This window comes from Olea europaea, chromosome 10, assembly GCF_002742605.1.
Source record: "Olea europaea var. sylvestris chromosome 10, O_europaea_v1, whole genome shotgun sequence".
Lineage (NCBI taxonomy): Eukaryota > Viridiplantae > Streptophyta > Magnoliopsida > Lamiales > Oleaceae > Olea > Olea europaea.
In genome coordinates, this window is record NC_036246.1 from 42,029,070 (window position 1) to 42,043,657 (window position 14,588).

Below are 14,588 nucleotides of genomic sequence, written 5' to 3' on the forward strand. Positions count from 1 at the left end.
AACTCGACTTTGTTCTTTTTCAAGAACGTTCTCTTTTCAGAGTTAGTCGCTAGTTTTCCGGTAACTTCTCCGGTGGAGAATGCAAAACTTTGAACGGGAAGTTTTCCCGCAGACGACGCCAATCTGTTGACCTCGAAAATTGGACCTTATATGTGGCCAACTGATAGCTACTCCACGTATTCCTCCTTGCGCACAATCAACGCAGGGTCAAACGCACACGGCTGGAACCAGCGGGGTGGCGGCGACCGTATACACTCTGACGGTCAAGTCAGGTTTAGGTAGTCGGAACAGTACACAGGGGTTGTGTAAAATAATAATAAGGGGGAGGAGAAAATATATAAACTTGCTATGGAGTGCTATATAGTAAGAGTTTCATTACCTTTACCTCTTACCAAACCTTGTGTATTTATAGGTGGGATGAGCCGTTGGATGTGGGACACGTGTAGACATCTGACGGTATGAGGCATTCGCTCGTAGGCGTCAATCAGCCACGTCTATAGAGTGGGAGGACATCTTGTTTCTCCTGAGTTGAATTGACATAAAGTTGATAAGTCACATCAACTAGCCTCATGGAAATGTCAAATCAATTTAAACCTTAGGTGGAGAGAGGATCTTGACACAAATCTCTTTCTGAAATTGGCGGCGAATCTTCTAACAGGGGTCCACTTGGCCTCGGCCTCGAAAGCGAGGAGCTTCGGTCAATTCAGTAGGATCGCCTATACCTGGCAGTGTGCTACTAAGTTATTGACATTGGTGATATCACTTCGGAAACACTTCGGACGGGTGTCTATCAGGTCGGAATGTGTGGTGGTGGGCGTTCCGAGGCGGTTCAGATAGGGGTATAACATATTCTATTCATAACATTATACATTTCTCTCTCTCTCTCTCTCTCTCTCTATACACACACACACTTGTGTTTGTAATTGATGCTTCGTGTTTGTGATTGTTGGTTTGTGCAAGCCATTTTTTCAAAGGAAAAACCTACTCAACCTCTAACACCTCTGCCAAGGATGGAGTGGGCTACTTGCTCAACCAAAGGTATCTTTACAATTCTATTCGTACCACCATTGCTCAATTAGAGTCGAATTGCTTTATACAGCCTATAAAGAGGTGACATACAGTGTCACTGGTCGAAGGTAATTTGTTGATGTTGATGTCAAAAGTTGCACCTTCAAACATTGAGCATGCCTTAGGATAGGCTTGATCTTCTCGCAACAATGGAATGTCTCATCAAACCGCAGATTACCGTAGAATGTAAAAAGAATTGTTGCATACCTTTAATGAAGGGATGATCGTCGTATTTCACTATCACTACTCTTTTAAAAGAGAGGATAGCCAAATCAGTATTCATTTGTGCACACTCCTTTCACGCTTCAACTAGCTGTATACTATTCATAAACTGATTCAATACTATTCACCAATAAATATCCCTCTCCTTTTCACCGAATATCTCAAGTACCACAACTCCTTGTAACCACCACATCTATTTCTCTTTCTTCTCCAAACAAAAGCAAACCCTTACCTTTCAATTTGCGAGTAGACACCTTCTTCTTCAACTTCTTTTAGAGAGAGAGATTCTTGAAAAGGTTTGGCATTTTTTTCTTGTCTGTACGATTTCATTTGTTTTTTGTTTCATATGTAGATTTAGAGAAATTGGGTTTTTTGTTTTTGTTTTTGACAATGGTCACTTGGAAATTTCCTCTTATTTTTTTGGTAAATATAGGGATTTATGAATTATGTAGTTGGAATTTTTATAAATGGCGATGTTTCGAATTCCATTTTAGTATTGCATTTTCCCCCAATTTTTTGAAATTTACGAAAACTAAAGACTTTGTAGGTTTTCCTATTTGACATCTGTCTAGTTGAAAAGTTTTCTTTTTGTATGTTTAGTGAGGATTAGGAATAGAAGAATTGTAGTTGTTTAAGAAGCATATGCAAATAAATAAAATAAAATAAAATATTGGTAAGGTAGGTGGGTGGGTGGGGGATAAAGAAGGCAAAAATACTCAAATAATTAAAAAAAATCTATCTTTCTCAATAAACTGAAATCATAAGCCTTAATCTTTCACACAAGGATCAACCTTTTTAAAATCTTTAATAACAAAGGGGGGAAAATGGAGGGACTTTCAGAAAAAAATGACAAAAAACCATATCCAAAAGTGGTTTTATTTTTATTTTTATTTTTAGTTTTTAAAGATATTATAAAAATAATAAACCAAAAAGGAATCTTACCGGAATGGCCAATGATGGTGAAGAGAAACACCAAAAATAACACAAAAACAGCCATGATTATTTCAAGATCCTGAAGAAATTTGAAGTGCTTAAAGAGATCTTGAGAGGAAGAGGTGGAGAAAGATAAGTCCAAGTGCAATGTACATTATAACAAAAATACGTGCAAGATTTTATTTTATACTATCCTATCAATTTTATTTATTCCTTTTTATATGTGAATTACGAAAATTAATTCTATTTTAACATTCCATAAGAAGACATTATTTTTAACCTAGAAAATTCTGACTTCTTAAAACAAGTATACCAACATATTATAGCACTGGAGTGTAAAAGTTGATTTCATGGACTAAATAAATTACTCCAATACAATACACGCACAAAGTGACAAGGGCATAACGACTTATCGTCAAAAGATTCTTTCATTGTGTACATTTGAATCTTCAACTTGTGGCAATTCTTTCCCATCGATTTTTTATTTCGCTATGACATTTTGTATGCACATCTTTGTTCATTTGTTGCATTTGAAATGTAGAACGTCTTTCTATTGATCTTATTCAGTTTTATTTCATAATTTGTTTAAGCTTATGATGTTGAGATTTGGCGTCATAAACTTAGATTTGCCGTAAAAGTTTTGCTTCATATAGCATTTTGTTTTCTACTCATATCTTCTTCAGTTTTTTTCTCAAATGCGTTTTTCATTTAATATTTAGCCATTAGTTTGCTTCACAATTGATCTTGATATCAATGGAAAGGTTTAGTTGGGGAATATAACTGTTGATATGGTATACTTTCTCCTGTTTTCACTCTACTCTAGCTAGTAAAATGGATAATTGAAATATGCTTGCACTTTTGTCATGTATTTAACAAAAATAGATAATGGAGGCATTGATTGCTTTGCGTTTGTGCTTTCTGAAAGGTTCTTGGTGGAATGAGAAGAATGACACAATTATTAGGAAAACTCATTACTTGATCCATAAGAGGTACGCATCCCTTGTGTCACTTTGAACTTTTGATAAGATAATTGTGCAGTTAATAGATACACGTGTCATGAATAATTGCGGCAAGTGTCTAAAAACTAAGTTTGTGCAATATTTACTTTCTATTTTTTCATTGTTTCCTCAAATTTCTCTTAGGGAATTCGCTTCCGAGGTTTGTCTATTCCTGAATACGAGAAGGTATTACCTGCAGCAAAGCTTGGTGCAGAACCAATGTCTGAGGGCCTCCTTTGGTTTCTTTTAACGAGAAAGGTTGAATTTCATTGTTAAATAGAATGGGGTATGAAATATTGAATCCTTTAGGATAGTTCATACTTTGTTTTTCTAGGTAAAAGCTATTTTTGAAGGTTGACATTTGTTAGGCTTTATGCTTTCAAGTCCCTCTAGGCCCAATAATTCAGGTCCCCACAAAAAGAGCAAGAACATTCATTATCAAAGAAATAGAGAAGTCATGCTACCATTCCAGGTCCTTTAACTCTCAATACTATCTTTACTACTTAGAATTGATCACATAATTGTTGAAGTTATTTCAACACGCTAATATTACCTTAAAAATAACATAGTCCGTGCATTACACGGACAAAAGACTAGTATATGGAAAAGAGCCAGATTTTCACTAGAATAGAGAATCATCCTTAGTTGGATTGGAATAAGAAACAATAATTGGCCTAGGACTTGATCAATCCCAATTTTACCTTATTTCATTAGAATCAAATTGGTTGATCGAGAGTAATGCTTAAGGTCTGTAGGCATGTCATGCCATTTTTAGCATCATCTGCATCCATTACCATGGGGGACGTGACTTAGGTGCACGTTCGAGGCACAGCTGAAGTGCGTGTCACAGACACTGCTTATTTGCATGCTCAGGGCATGACTTTTGTACATGTCATGTTTCAAATGCTCGAAAGAGTAAGACAAGAAATTAACAACACAAGAAATAAAGTCAACACATGAGTTTAATTATTTATCCTTCATTTCTAGGAAACACAAGAATTCAAAAACGAGAAATGGTCTTAATACATTAATACCATCCCACTCTACTATGTTTCTTTTTCCTGCGTGACATTTAACAATTACAAAAATTATTAGAAGATCAAAAAACATTAATCTTTTCGAATCATGTTGTCTATTGAATCATAATTTTATTTCAACAAATGTTTACAAGGACACTTTACACTTTTTGTGCTGATGAACGGATAGGAGGTTGGTCAAAAAGCTTGATACTAGAATTAGGGTGACCGCGCATGGTAATATGGAAGTGAAGAATGGGCATCTTCCATACGGGACGTGACATAAATTTGTTTAGTCCAGCATAACATATCAAACGTGTTTAGACCCCTAAACCCTAGAAAGGACAAATGATTTTGAGGTTTTGGTTCAACCAAGAACCTCGACATTATGTTGATTATTGTTTTAATAATTAATCCTTGTTGGCTTTTATGTTGAATATTATTTTGTCTGACACTTTAGCAAATCCGTTAGTATAATCAAGTGTCTATAATTAATCGAATGATTAACTAAATCAAATTCAAAATTAAGTTTGATTACCTCCATTGAGCCATAGCACCAAAGGTTTCTCATTTTGGTGAGTTGTGGCTTCATAAAACCGGTAAAAGAGAGCTCTTCCATTTTTCTCTTTTACAGTGACGTAAACCAGCATAATGCTCAAATTTTACACGGGGCTGACCCGGCAGCTCAGTCACAACATCCTTAGCACCTTCGAAACTACCTTTTTTTTTTTTTCATTAGACCTATGTCTAGCACCTTCAACTGACTCAAATATCATAATTGCGACAAGGAAAAACACGTTTTTAAGTACAAGAGCCATTGATCAAAAGAAGCACACAATTAGAGAGATAGTAGAGTGTGTATATTTGAGGCGAAACATATGAAGATCGATGCATTTATATATAGGGCACAAGTGAACATTTTTCGACATCCTATGTGCCAAATGTGGACAAGAAATAAGTTGGCCATACATAAGCTTTCACTTAAAAGTAAATGCTTTCTTTTCAACAAGTCAACACAAAAGAAATTAGAATACAAACTGTTTCGCTCAGGTTAGTCGTAAACAATTAAAAGGGATCAGACGATTGTGTAAGGGACAAACCTCTTGAGACAAATTCCCAAAAAGGGGTGTTCTTTATTGGCAGTGACTTTACAATCGGAAATTAAAAACAGAATGCTTCCAAGGGGCGCAAGCACACGAGTTACTGAAAGAAGTGTTTAAATCTAAGTTAAGAAATTTAAAGTTACATGTTCTTTGTTTGAGAGTTTTTGATTTGGTCCTCTTCCTCTATGTCCTTCCTTTTATATTCCCTGGATGTTCTCTTTGTGATCAACCGCCTAAAAACTGTTGGATCGTTCTATAACTGCCCACTTTCATCGTAATGGCTAACTTGTTACGGAACTACCTTTTCTAACTGCTGTCATTACCCTTTGTCGTTCAACCATCTTCGATTAAGTTCCTTGAATTGTGAAACGTGATAGGGCTGCTTTAATAACTGCTTTGATAACTGCACTTCTTGATAACCACAACACTTCATGTTTGCTAAGACTTTGGGGCAACTCGAAAGTTTGGGTGAGAATAGAGTGACAGCTCTGGGCGACTGCATGGCACTCCATTCGCTCAAATTCTGGGAGACTTGCAAACTTGGGCGATGGTGTTACCGCGTTCTAGGGCCTCCCTATTTAGGCCTTCATCTTGAATTGTCTGATTGGGATTCGTTCTTTGGGCTATCTGATTTGGGGATCCTCCAATTGGGTTTCATTCTTTGGGCCGTTTGATTTGGGCTGAATTTTTATGTGTCAACAATTAGCCCCCAATATGACAGAATTAATACCAATTATTAAATTTTGCCATATTCACTTTGTGTTTCCAGCAACATTCGAAATTCTCAAAAATTTCAATCATTGTTTTCTTCCATAGCTTGAAAAGGTGCGACGTTTCTGCAAACCCTTATAACCCCCCAAACACACCATTTCACTGCACCATTAAATCACGCCTCACTTTTTCACGTTTCTCTCCCACGATTTATTGTTCATCTTTTTGCTTCCCTGCTACGTAACTCTGAAAAAACTCTGTTTCATCCCTAATGGCTACTTCACAATCTCAATCTGGCGACTCCTTTAGTTTTGATGACTTTTAGAAACTTCTGAATCGTCCATACATAACTCCGAACTTTCTCGCGCCTGCCAATGTCGAACTCAATGAGTTCTACCTAGGTCCTTTCTTCAACAATGTAGAGGCAGTCGAACAGGCGGCGGTGGGCCAACTGTTTCCTTGTACTCAAGGCCCTCCATTTCTAAACTCTCTGCCGCTGGGGCCACTTCGCGAAAGAGGTATTCGCATTTGGCCTAAATCTGATGTAGTTTTTCGTAGGTGGCATGCTCGCCTTGTGGACCATGGTCTTACTAAGACACTTTTTGATAATGCTAGGATTTCTGATTTGTTAGAAATCTCTCTTCAACCCCCTACTTTTGATTCAGTACTTTTTTCGATCGCTTTGAGTTTTTGTTCTTCTGAGTATAATACCTTTATTTTCCCTCTTGGCCCCATGTCTATTACTTTAAGGAATGCTGGGGCCCTAGTGAATCTGTCACCTTCGGGCGATACCATTTTTCCTGGTATCTTGGTTTCTGGTGGCGCCCCAAAGTTTGGTAGAAACCTTACCGAGCCTTATTCAAGCCTGCAAACCCTTCATAACCATTCGAGCGCTGAGCCTTTCCATACTGAGCGAGTGACCTTTCTTCTGGTTTGGCTTTGTAAATATGTTTTGTGTGTGCCAAGCATAAAGCCCTTCCTGAGTTATTTACCCATAGCGCACGAATTGGCGCGTGGCAGACCTTTGAATTTATGTTCTTTCTTTTTGGCTGCCCTTTATAGAGGCATGGCTTCTCTTCAAATTCAATTGAAGAATGATGCATCTCACACTGGTAGTGGATCTCTTTGGTTCACTTAAATGTGGTTGAGATCCTATTTTCCATTGCTTGGTGCTCCATCAATTTCGTTCTTCTGCTAGCTGCTATGGGCTAGCCATTGAGCCCTTGGCTCCTGTAAATATGTCTAGAAGAGACATTTTTTCATTCTTTGGATTCAATCCATTCCTTCTTTCCTTTTCCTCCCTTTTTGACTCCAAACTATGTGCATCCTCCCTCCACTATAGATAGCGCAAGCACCTCTCTGCTCATTTGGATTCAGTTTTTAACCGGGAGGGAGTTATGGCAAGGGTAGAAATATATGCTCCCCAATTTTTTGCTCGCCAACTTGGTTTCGGCCAAACTTGACCTATTCCTCCTTGCTATTCAAGGTACTTGATTGACCGCTTCCATATTATTAATAAGGTGGAGGCAGAGGTTATAAATGCTCGCAATCTTCTCTTAACAAGCTATTTTTCATTAGCCCCCTTCAATTCTAGCCACGCCATCCATCCCCTTTTTGAACAGCTCTGGCCGTCAGTGAAGCGCAGATTGTTTGCGATTGATGTCAATCGTGCCTTTCATTCACTGGACCAGCCGAGCATTTCTTCCCCTCCTCCTGTTTTAGTCACTCCTTTGTCCATCCAGAATCCTTCTCCTCCTCGTCGTGCTAAACAGTCTGCTCGTCCATCTTCTTCTCTCCCTGCCAAGTCTACTGCAGCCAAGAGTGCCCCAAGCCGCAAATAGCCAACCTCAGTATTTCCCATTCTGGAGGATGATGTTGATGATGATGATGATATCCCTCTTATCATCAGGAGGAAGGTAATTAAATTGGTTTACTCACAAGCATACTTTTCCATACTTGAAACTTTTCTATGTGCTGATGATTTATTTGGACTTCTCAGAAAAGTTCAGCTTTTCCTTTAAAGGCTTTGGTATCAGCAGCTCCTGCTCCATCATCCTCCGCTGAGGCTGCTTCATCCAAACCAGCTGATGAAGGGATTACGCTTAAAGAGACATCTTCAGTCCCAGAATCCTCATCACAGCCAATGGATGAGCCACCTTCTTCCCAGGGCGTCAACCCTCCAAACATCGAAGCAGAAGGTAATTCAGTTTTTTGATGCTGTAACTTTGCTTGTGCTATTGGTTTCTGATTTGTTGCTTTTGAGTTTTGCAGATGCTCCTATGAGTCTGCCCGTTATGGCAACATCTTCTCGCTCAGATAAGGGGAAGTCCTCACGAATGGTGGAGTCACAGGTGGCAGACTTGGCCGAGGATATGCCATCTTCCACGATTATTGATGAGATAATCTTTGCTTCACTTTTATTTCCATTTTGTTCGTTGTAGTGAGAATTTTCAATATTGGCAATTTTCTTTGCAGGATGCTGACAAGATTGTGCGTTCCATCCAATACTTGTTCGCTTCCTGGGGGCAAGTCAAGACATCTTGCCTTGCTCCATCTGGTCGTCCTGCTAGGAAGATTTGAAGTTCCTCAAGTAGTCGATATTTGAGTACGTGTCCTTTATGGATATTGACATTGGTAAGGCTAGTGCTGCCAGACACAAGCATAAGCTTGAACATTTGAATGCGAAGTTGGAGCAAGCACTGACACTTTCGTCGCTCAATCTTTCTGTCGATTTTAAAGCGACGTTGAAAGTTATCCATTCTGAGGTCCTCTCCTTGCTGGCCAGGAATGCTGAACTAAAGGCCAAAAGTATTTAATATCTTCGTGCCGTATCTGAAAAAGAGTCTTTGCGTCTGGAGATCAACAAGGCTGAGGACGAGTTGAAAGAAATCTCTTCCGAAGTCATGATTGAAGACTCTTTGATGGTTAGTTTGGCTGCTCAGATGAAGGAACTTCAAGCCAAAATGAATGACTGTAAGGCGAGAATGGCTGCTAAAAAGCGCAACACCTCCCAGGGAATTGAGCGAACTAAGTATTTGGTCGAGCAATACAAGAAGTTGAAAGTTGATGATGATTTCGTGGTCGAATTGAATATCACTTCCTCTCAGCAGAACAATGATTGGGTAAAACTTAAGGAACGAATTCGTCCAGTATGGGGTGGATTGTAATTAAGACATATGACGCCTTAACTTTTCTTTTTGTAATTTCGCATTTGACTTTCACTTTGTGACCTTGTTCATCATTAATGAACATATATGTTAACTTCTTGTGCATTTATTTGACGTTTGTCTTTTAATCGCCAATTCTTCAAGCATTTAACTGCTTTGTGCTAAAAATCTTGCACATTTTCTCTTGATATTTTCACCTCTTTTCCTAAGACTTTGGGCTACTTAATTCCATTTACTAGGCAGAATGTGGCTGCTTATATTCTGTCTCTTCATCTCCACCCCCTATAAATGTACGTATGCTTCGCACTTTCCATCTTCCATCTTCATCTTCATTTTCTTCTTCAAAATCAATTTGCTGTCATTGTTTGGCATTCTGACAATCAATCCAAAACCTTCGTCTTCTATAAAAATGGATTGTTTGGTCCGCCCATTTTACTATTTGCCTTGATTTTGCCTTTGGTATAGGAGGTATAGGAAATATTTTTTGGCCAGCAGCAAAGTTTTTCCCATCCTCTCTTTGTCCTTTACAAGGAGTTCGATGATAGAAGGCAATTTTTGGGATGCTTACGGGCTACCTTGCTTGCTGAGAGTGCTTCTCAGCCTCTTTGCCCGCCATTGCAGCGATGCATTTAGGAAGGCGGTGCGAGGTCAGTCCACCCTCTTACTCGGCGATCGATCGGGAGATTAGCTTACTTTTAATTGTAGTTTGTAGAGTATCTATTATTTGTATTTTTGCATCTTTGTAATGAACGTTTGGTAATAAAGGACTTTATTTGAACGTATTTCGCTCTGACCTTGTTATCCTTAATCGTTCAACATGTTTTGATTATGCTTTTATCTGTTCACATTCCCATAAAGAAGGAATATATTTTTTCAAATATTTGCCGTTAATGAATCTCACGTGCTTGGTACCATCTAAATCTTCCAAATGATACGCTTCATTGGGCAACACACTGTTTATTTTGTATGGTCCTTCCCAATTGGGCGGCCACTTCCCGTACTTTGGATCCTTGCTATCCAAAGGGAGTATCGTCTTCCAAACTAGTTCACCCAGGCTAAACGACTTGGTTATGACTTTTTTTATTATAAAATTTAGTCATTCTTTGTTTTTGAACTTGCAATCTATCTAAGACGTCCAACTTTAATTCGTCCAACCCCAATAAATTTTGAACTAGTGATTCGGTATACTCATCATCATTTAACTTATGTTGCAAGCACACTCTAATCGATTGCACGTTGATTTCCATAGGCAAAACGGCCTCCTGTCCATAAGTAAGTTGGAAAGGAGTAACTTTGGTACTTGACTGAGGTGATGTTCTATAAGTCCATAAGGCCTTGTTCAGACATTCGTGCCAATTTCTGGCATTTTTATCTATCATCTTTCTGATAATATTTTTTAGAATCTTATTAGAAGATTCTGTTTGTCCGTTGGATTGAGCGTAATATGGTGTGAAGTTTACTAATTTAACCCCAAACTCGCTCAAAAATTTGTTCACTTGATCCCCATTCAAAGACATTCCGTGATCTACCATCAACGTTTGTGGAATTCCAAACCTATAAATGATGTGATCACGGATAAACTTTATGACATTCTTTTGGGTGATCTCTTTCAAAAGTACCGCCTCTACCCACTTGGTGAAATAGTCGGTTGCAACTATAACAAAAGTATGTTGCTTGGACGATGGGGGATAAATCTTCTCTATCAGGTCTATCGCCCAACCCTTGAACGGCCAAGGTTTAATAATAGGTGTCATCTCTCGTGCTGGCGCCCTTTGTATTGGACCATACTTTTGACATGCTAAACAACTCTTTGCGTACTGAACACATAATTCTCCCATCTTTGGCCAAAAATATCTACTCCTAATAATTAACCATCCCATCCTTTGGCCAGCTTGATGAGTTCCACATATCCCTTCGTGCACCTCAGCAATGATCGTTCTAGCTTCTTGCAGACTTACACATTTTAGCAATACACCATCAGAACGTTTCTTAAACAACTCTTCATCTATTAGTGTATAGTTTAGCAAACGTAGTTTCATTTTCCTACTAATCCCTCTATTAGGTTCTCTAAGGAACCTTTTAATATCTGTTCTCCAATCCATTGCATCTCCATCTTGTATGCAGTGAAATTCAATCCTTCTCGCCCTTCTTTGGGTCACAGGCAATATGGTTCCATACTCACAAGTAGACTTCCAATTCAAAACCTTTGAGTACCCTGAGGCCATTTGGGCCAACTCATTTGTCACGTCGTTATATATTTTATTAACGCATTGAAGTTCTACTTGGTCGAATTCTTCAAACAATTCTTGGGCAATCTCATATTGACTTATAATGGAATCACTTTGGCATTTAAAATCACCAATCAATTGGTGAATTACCAATTGAGAATCGCCCTAACGATTATATTTTTTACTCTCATTTCTATCATTAGTTCTAGGCCTACGATTAAGGCTTCATATTCGACCTGATTGTTAGTGTACATCCTGTCTAAAGTGAACGTGAACTTGTAGCAAATCCCTAAAGGATTAATCAATGCTACTCCTACTCTGCACCTTTGGAGGTTTTTGACCCATCGAAATACAACACCCAAGGTTTTAGCTCGAATGAATTGATCTCTAATTCAATTTTTTCAGGCATGTCAAGGCATAGATGATCGGCTAGAAAGTTAGCCAAAGCCTGATTTTTGACTGCCTTTTGAGATATATATTGTATCTCGAATTCTGATAAAGCTAATGTCCAAATGCCTACCCTTTGGTGTAAAATAGGACGCGAGAACATATACTTACTAAGTTTACTTTAGAAATTAAATAAATGGTTACGGGCCGTAAATAAGCCCTTAATTTTGTACATGTGAAATACAATGCAAGACATAATTTTTCGATAGCAAAGTAATTACATTCATATTTCGTTAACCGTCTACTTAAGTAGTAAATTGTCCTTTCTTCACCAAATTGGTCTTCCTGTGCGACCATTCCAGTTATTGATTCTTTTTCAGCCGATACGTACACTTTCATTGGCCGTCTTTGGATTGGTGACACCAACACTGGTGGGCTTGATAAATATGTCTTCAGGCTTTCATAAGCCTTTCGATGTTCTTCTTTCCAGATGAATTCGTCCTGATTTTTCAGCTTTAAGAGCGGCGAAAAGATTTTAGTTCGCCCTGCACAGTTAGAAATAAAGCGTCTTAAAAAGTTTACTTGGCCTAGAAACCTTTGCAATTCTTTTTTGTTGCTAGATGGTTTGACCTCTAAAATGGCATTCGCTTTATTTTTATCAAGTTCAATCCCTCTCTTGTGTACTAAGAAACCAAGAAAAGTCCCTGCATTAACACCAAATGCACATTTCAAGGAATTCAACTTTAGCTTATAATGCTTCATTCCCTCAAACAAACATTTCAACTGTTCGAAATGGTCATCTTTTTTAATGGACTTGACTACTATGTCATCTACATACACTTCAACAAACTTGCCTATCAAATCATGAAAGATTAAATTCATTGCCCTTTGATAAGTTGCCTCTGCATTTTTTAGGTCGAAAGGCATAACCACAAATTCAAAACATCCTAGAGACCCAGGGCATCTAAAGGCAGTTTTGTGTATGTCTTCTTCAGCTATATAAATTTGATTATATCCTGAATACCCATCCATGAAAGAATACATGACATGTCCGGCAGTCGAGTCTACTAAAGAATCCACCGTGGGCATTGGATACTCATCTTTGGGTGTAGCTATGTTTAAATTCCTGAAGTCTATATATACCCTTAGTTTATCATTCTTTTTTAGTACTTGCACGATATTGGACAACCATTCGAAATATCTGACTGTTCTAATAAAACCTGCTTTCAATAATCGCTCTATCTCTTTTTTAATCTTAGGGAGTACATTAGGAGCAAAACGTCTAGGAAGCTGCTTATGAGGTTTAAAATTAGGCTTAGTTGGTAACCTATGTTCCACTAAGTCTCTATTTAAACCAGGCATTTTTTCATATTCCCAAGCAAAACAATCTTTATATTCCTTTAGCAAAGCGATTAATTTATCACTAACCTCTTGATCGAGCATCTGGCTGATGAATGTTGGACGATCTTCTCCTTCATTGCCAATATTTACTTTGATCAGAAGGTCCTGTGCTTGAGCGTATCCAGGTTTGATGATCCGCATCACTTCGTCGTCCAGTTCACTTGTAAGTACTTCTTCTTCTAAACAGTCCACCTTGTTGACTTCTCGGCCAATGCTTTGTTCTAACTCGAATACTGCTAATTTGTCCTTCAGTGCTTTCAGGGCTGTCTCTTCTTTCGCCTTGTCATTGCATTCCTTATTGAAAGCCATTAGTCTGGCTTTGAAGGCCTGAATATCGGTCATTTGCTTTTGTAACTTAGAATCCATTCAAGACTCCTTGATTATTCTTTTGCCAATTACTGGCTCTTCTAGAGCCACTATATTTGGCATCATCTGTCTGAACATTTCAGTGAGTGCGTCCACTGAAAATGGCTCTTCGCTTTGCGTGACAACTTGAGTTTCTTCCCCATCTTGTACTATCCTGACAGGTCCATAGTTTCCTTCGTACATGAACTTTTCCACCGAGTTTGCTTCTGCGACAAAAGGCCTATGATCGGCCTGTACCACTTCTGCTTCGCCTTTGTTATTCCAAAAGATCAGGCATTGATGGAGCGATGAGGGTATACAGTGACTTTCGTGTATCCAATCTCTTCCTAGTAACACATTGTAACTAGTAGGACCATCTATTACAAAGAAGACTGTGGTCCTAGTAGTCATCCCTATAGTTATGTCCAATGGCATGCTCCTCCATTGAAACTCGTAAGGATGACTTCTGTAGGAATTATGTCACCCTCTGTTTTTGCGAACTTCTTCATCATCCTAGATGGAATGGTGTTTATAGCTGCTCCATTGTCGACAATCACTTTTGTCACAGGGATGCCGTTAACTAGAGCTTTAACGTACAATGGCCTCAAGTGTTTAGTCAATTTCATGGCTGGCCGTTTAAAAATAACCTTTTCGGCAGCCTTTATTTCTACTTCCTGCTTGTTTTCTGTCGAATTATCCCCCTGTGATAAGTCGACGTGCAACATATCGCGCTGAGCCTCTGTCTCCTGAATTTCCTTTTTACTGTTTTCTAATGCTTCCTCATCAGTTACCCAACCTGCGAGAGGGGGCATTATTCTTGGGGGTGACCCATATATTTCAAAGCGAGGCACTCTTTTCTTCCTTTTGGGTGTCCTGTATAGTACGTAGAAATCGAAAGGAGGCCCAAATGGTTATCCCAACAAGTCTACTTCGCGAACCCCCTCTCGATATAGTTGCTTCAACAGAGTATTGCGCGATACTCCTCTCCTTCTTCCTTCTGCTTCTAGGT

At 38.7% G+C, this 14,588-nt stretch overlaps 1 long non-coding RNA gene across 1 annotated transcript; it reads left to right on the forward strand.

Moving 5' to 3' along the window:
- Window positions 1–1,150: 1,150 nt before the first annotated feature.
- LOC111402332 lies at window positions 1,151–3,709 on the forward strand. Its single transcript, XR_002704224.1, has 3 exons — window positions 1,151–1,586; window positions 3,149–3,212; window positions 3,366–3,709. It is a non-coding gene; the product is annotated as an uncharacterized LOC111402332 (long non-coding RNA).
- The last annotated feature ends 10,879 nt before the right edge of the window (window positions 3,710–14,588 follow it).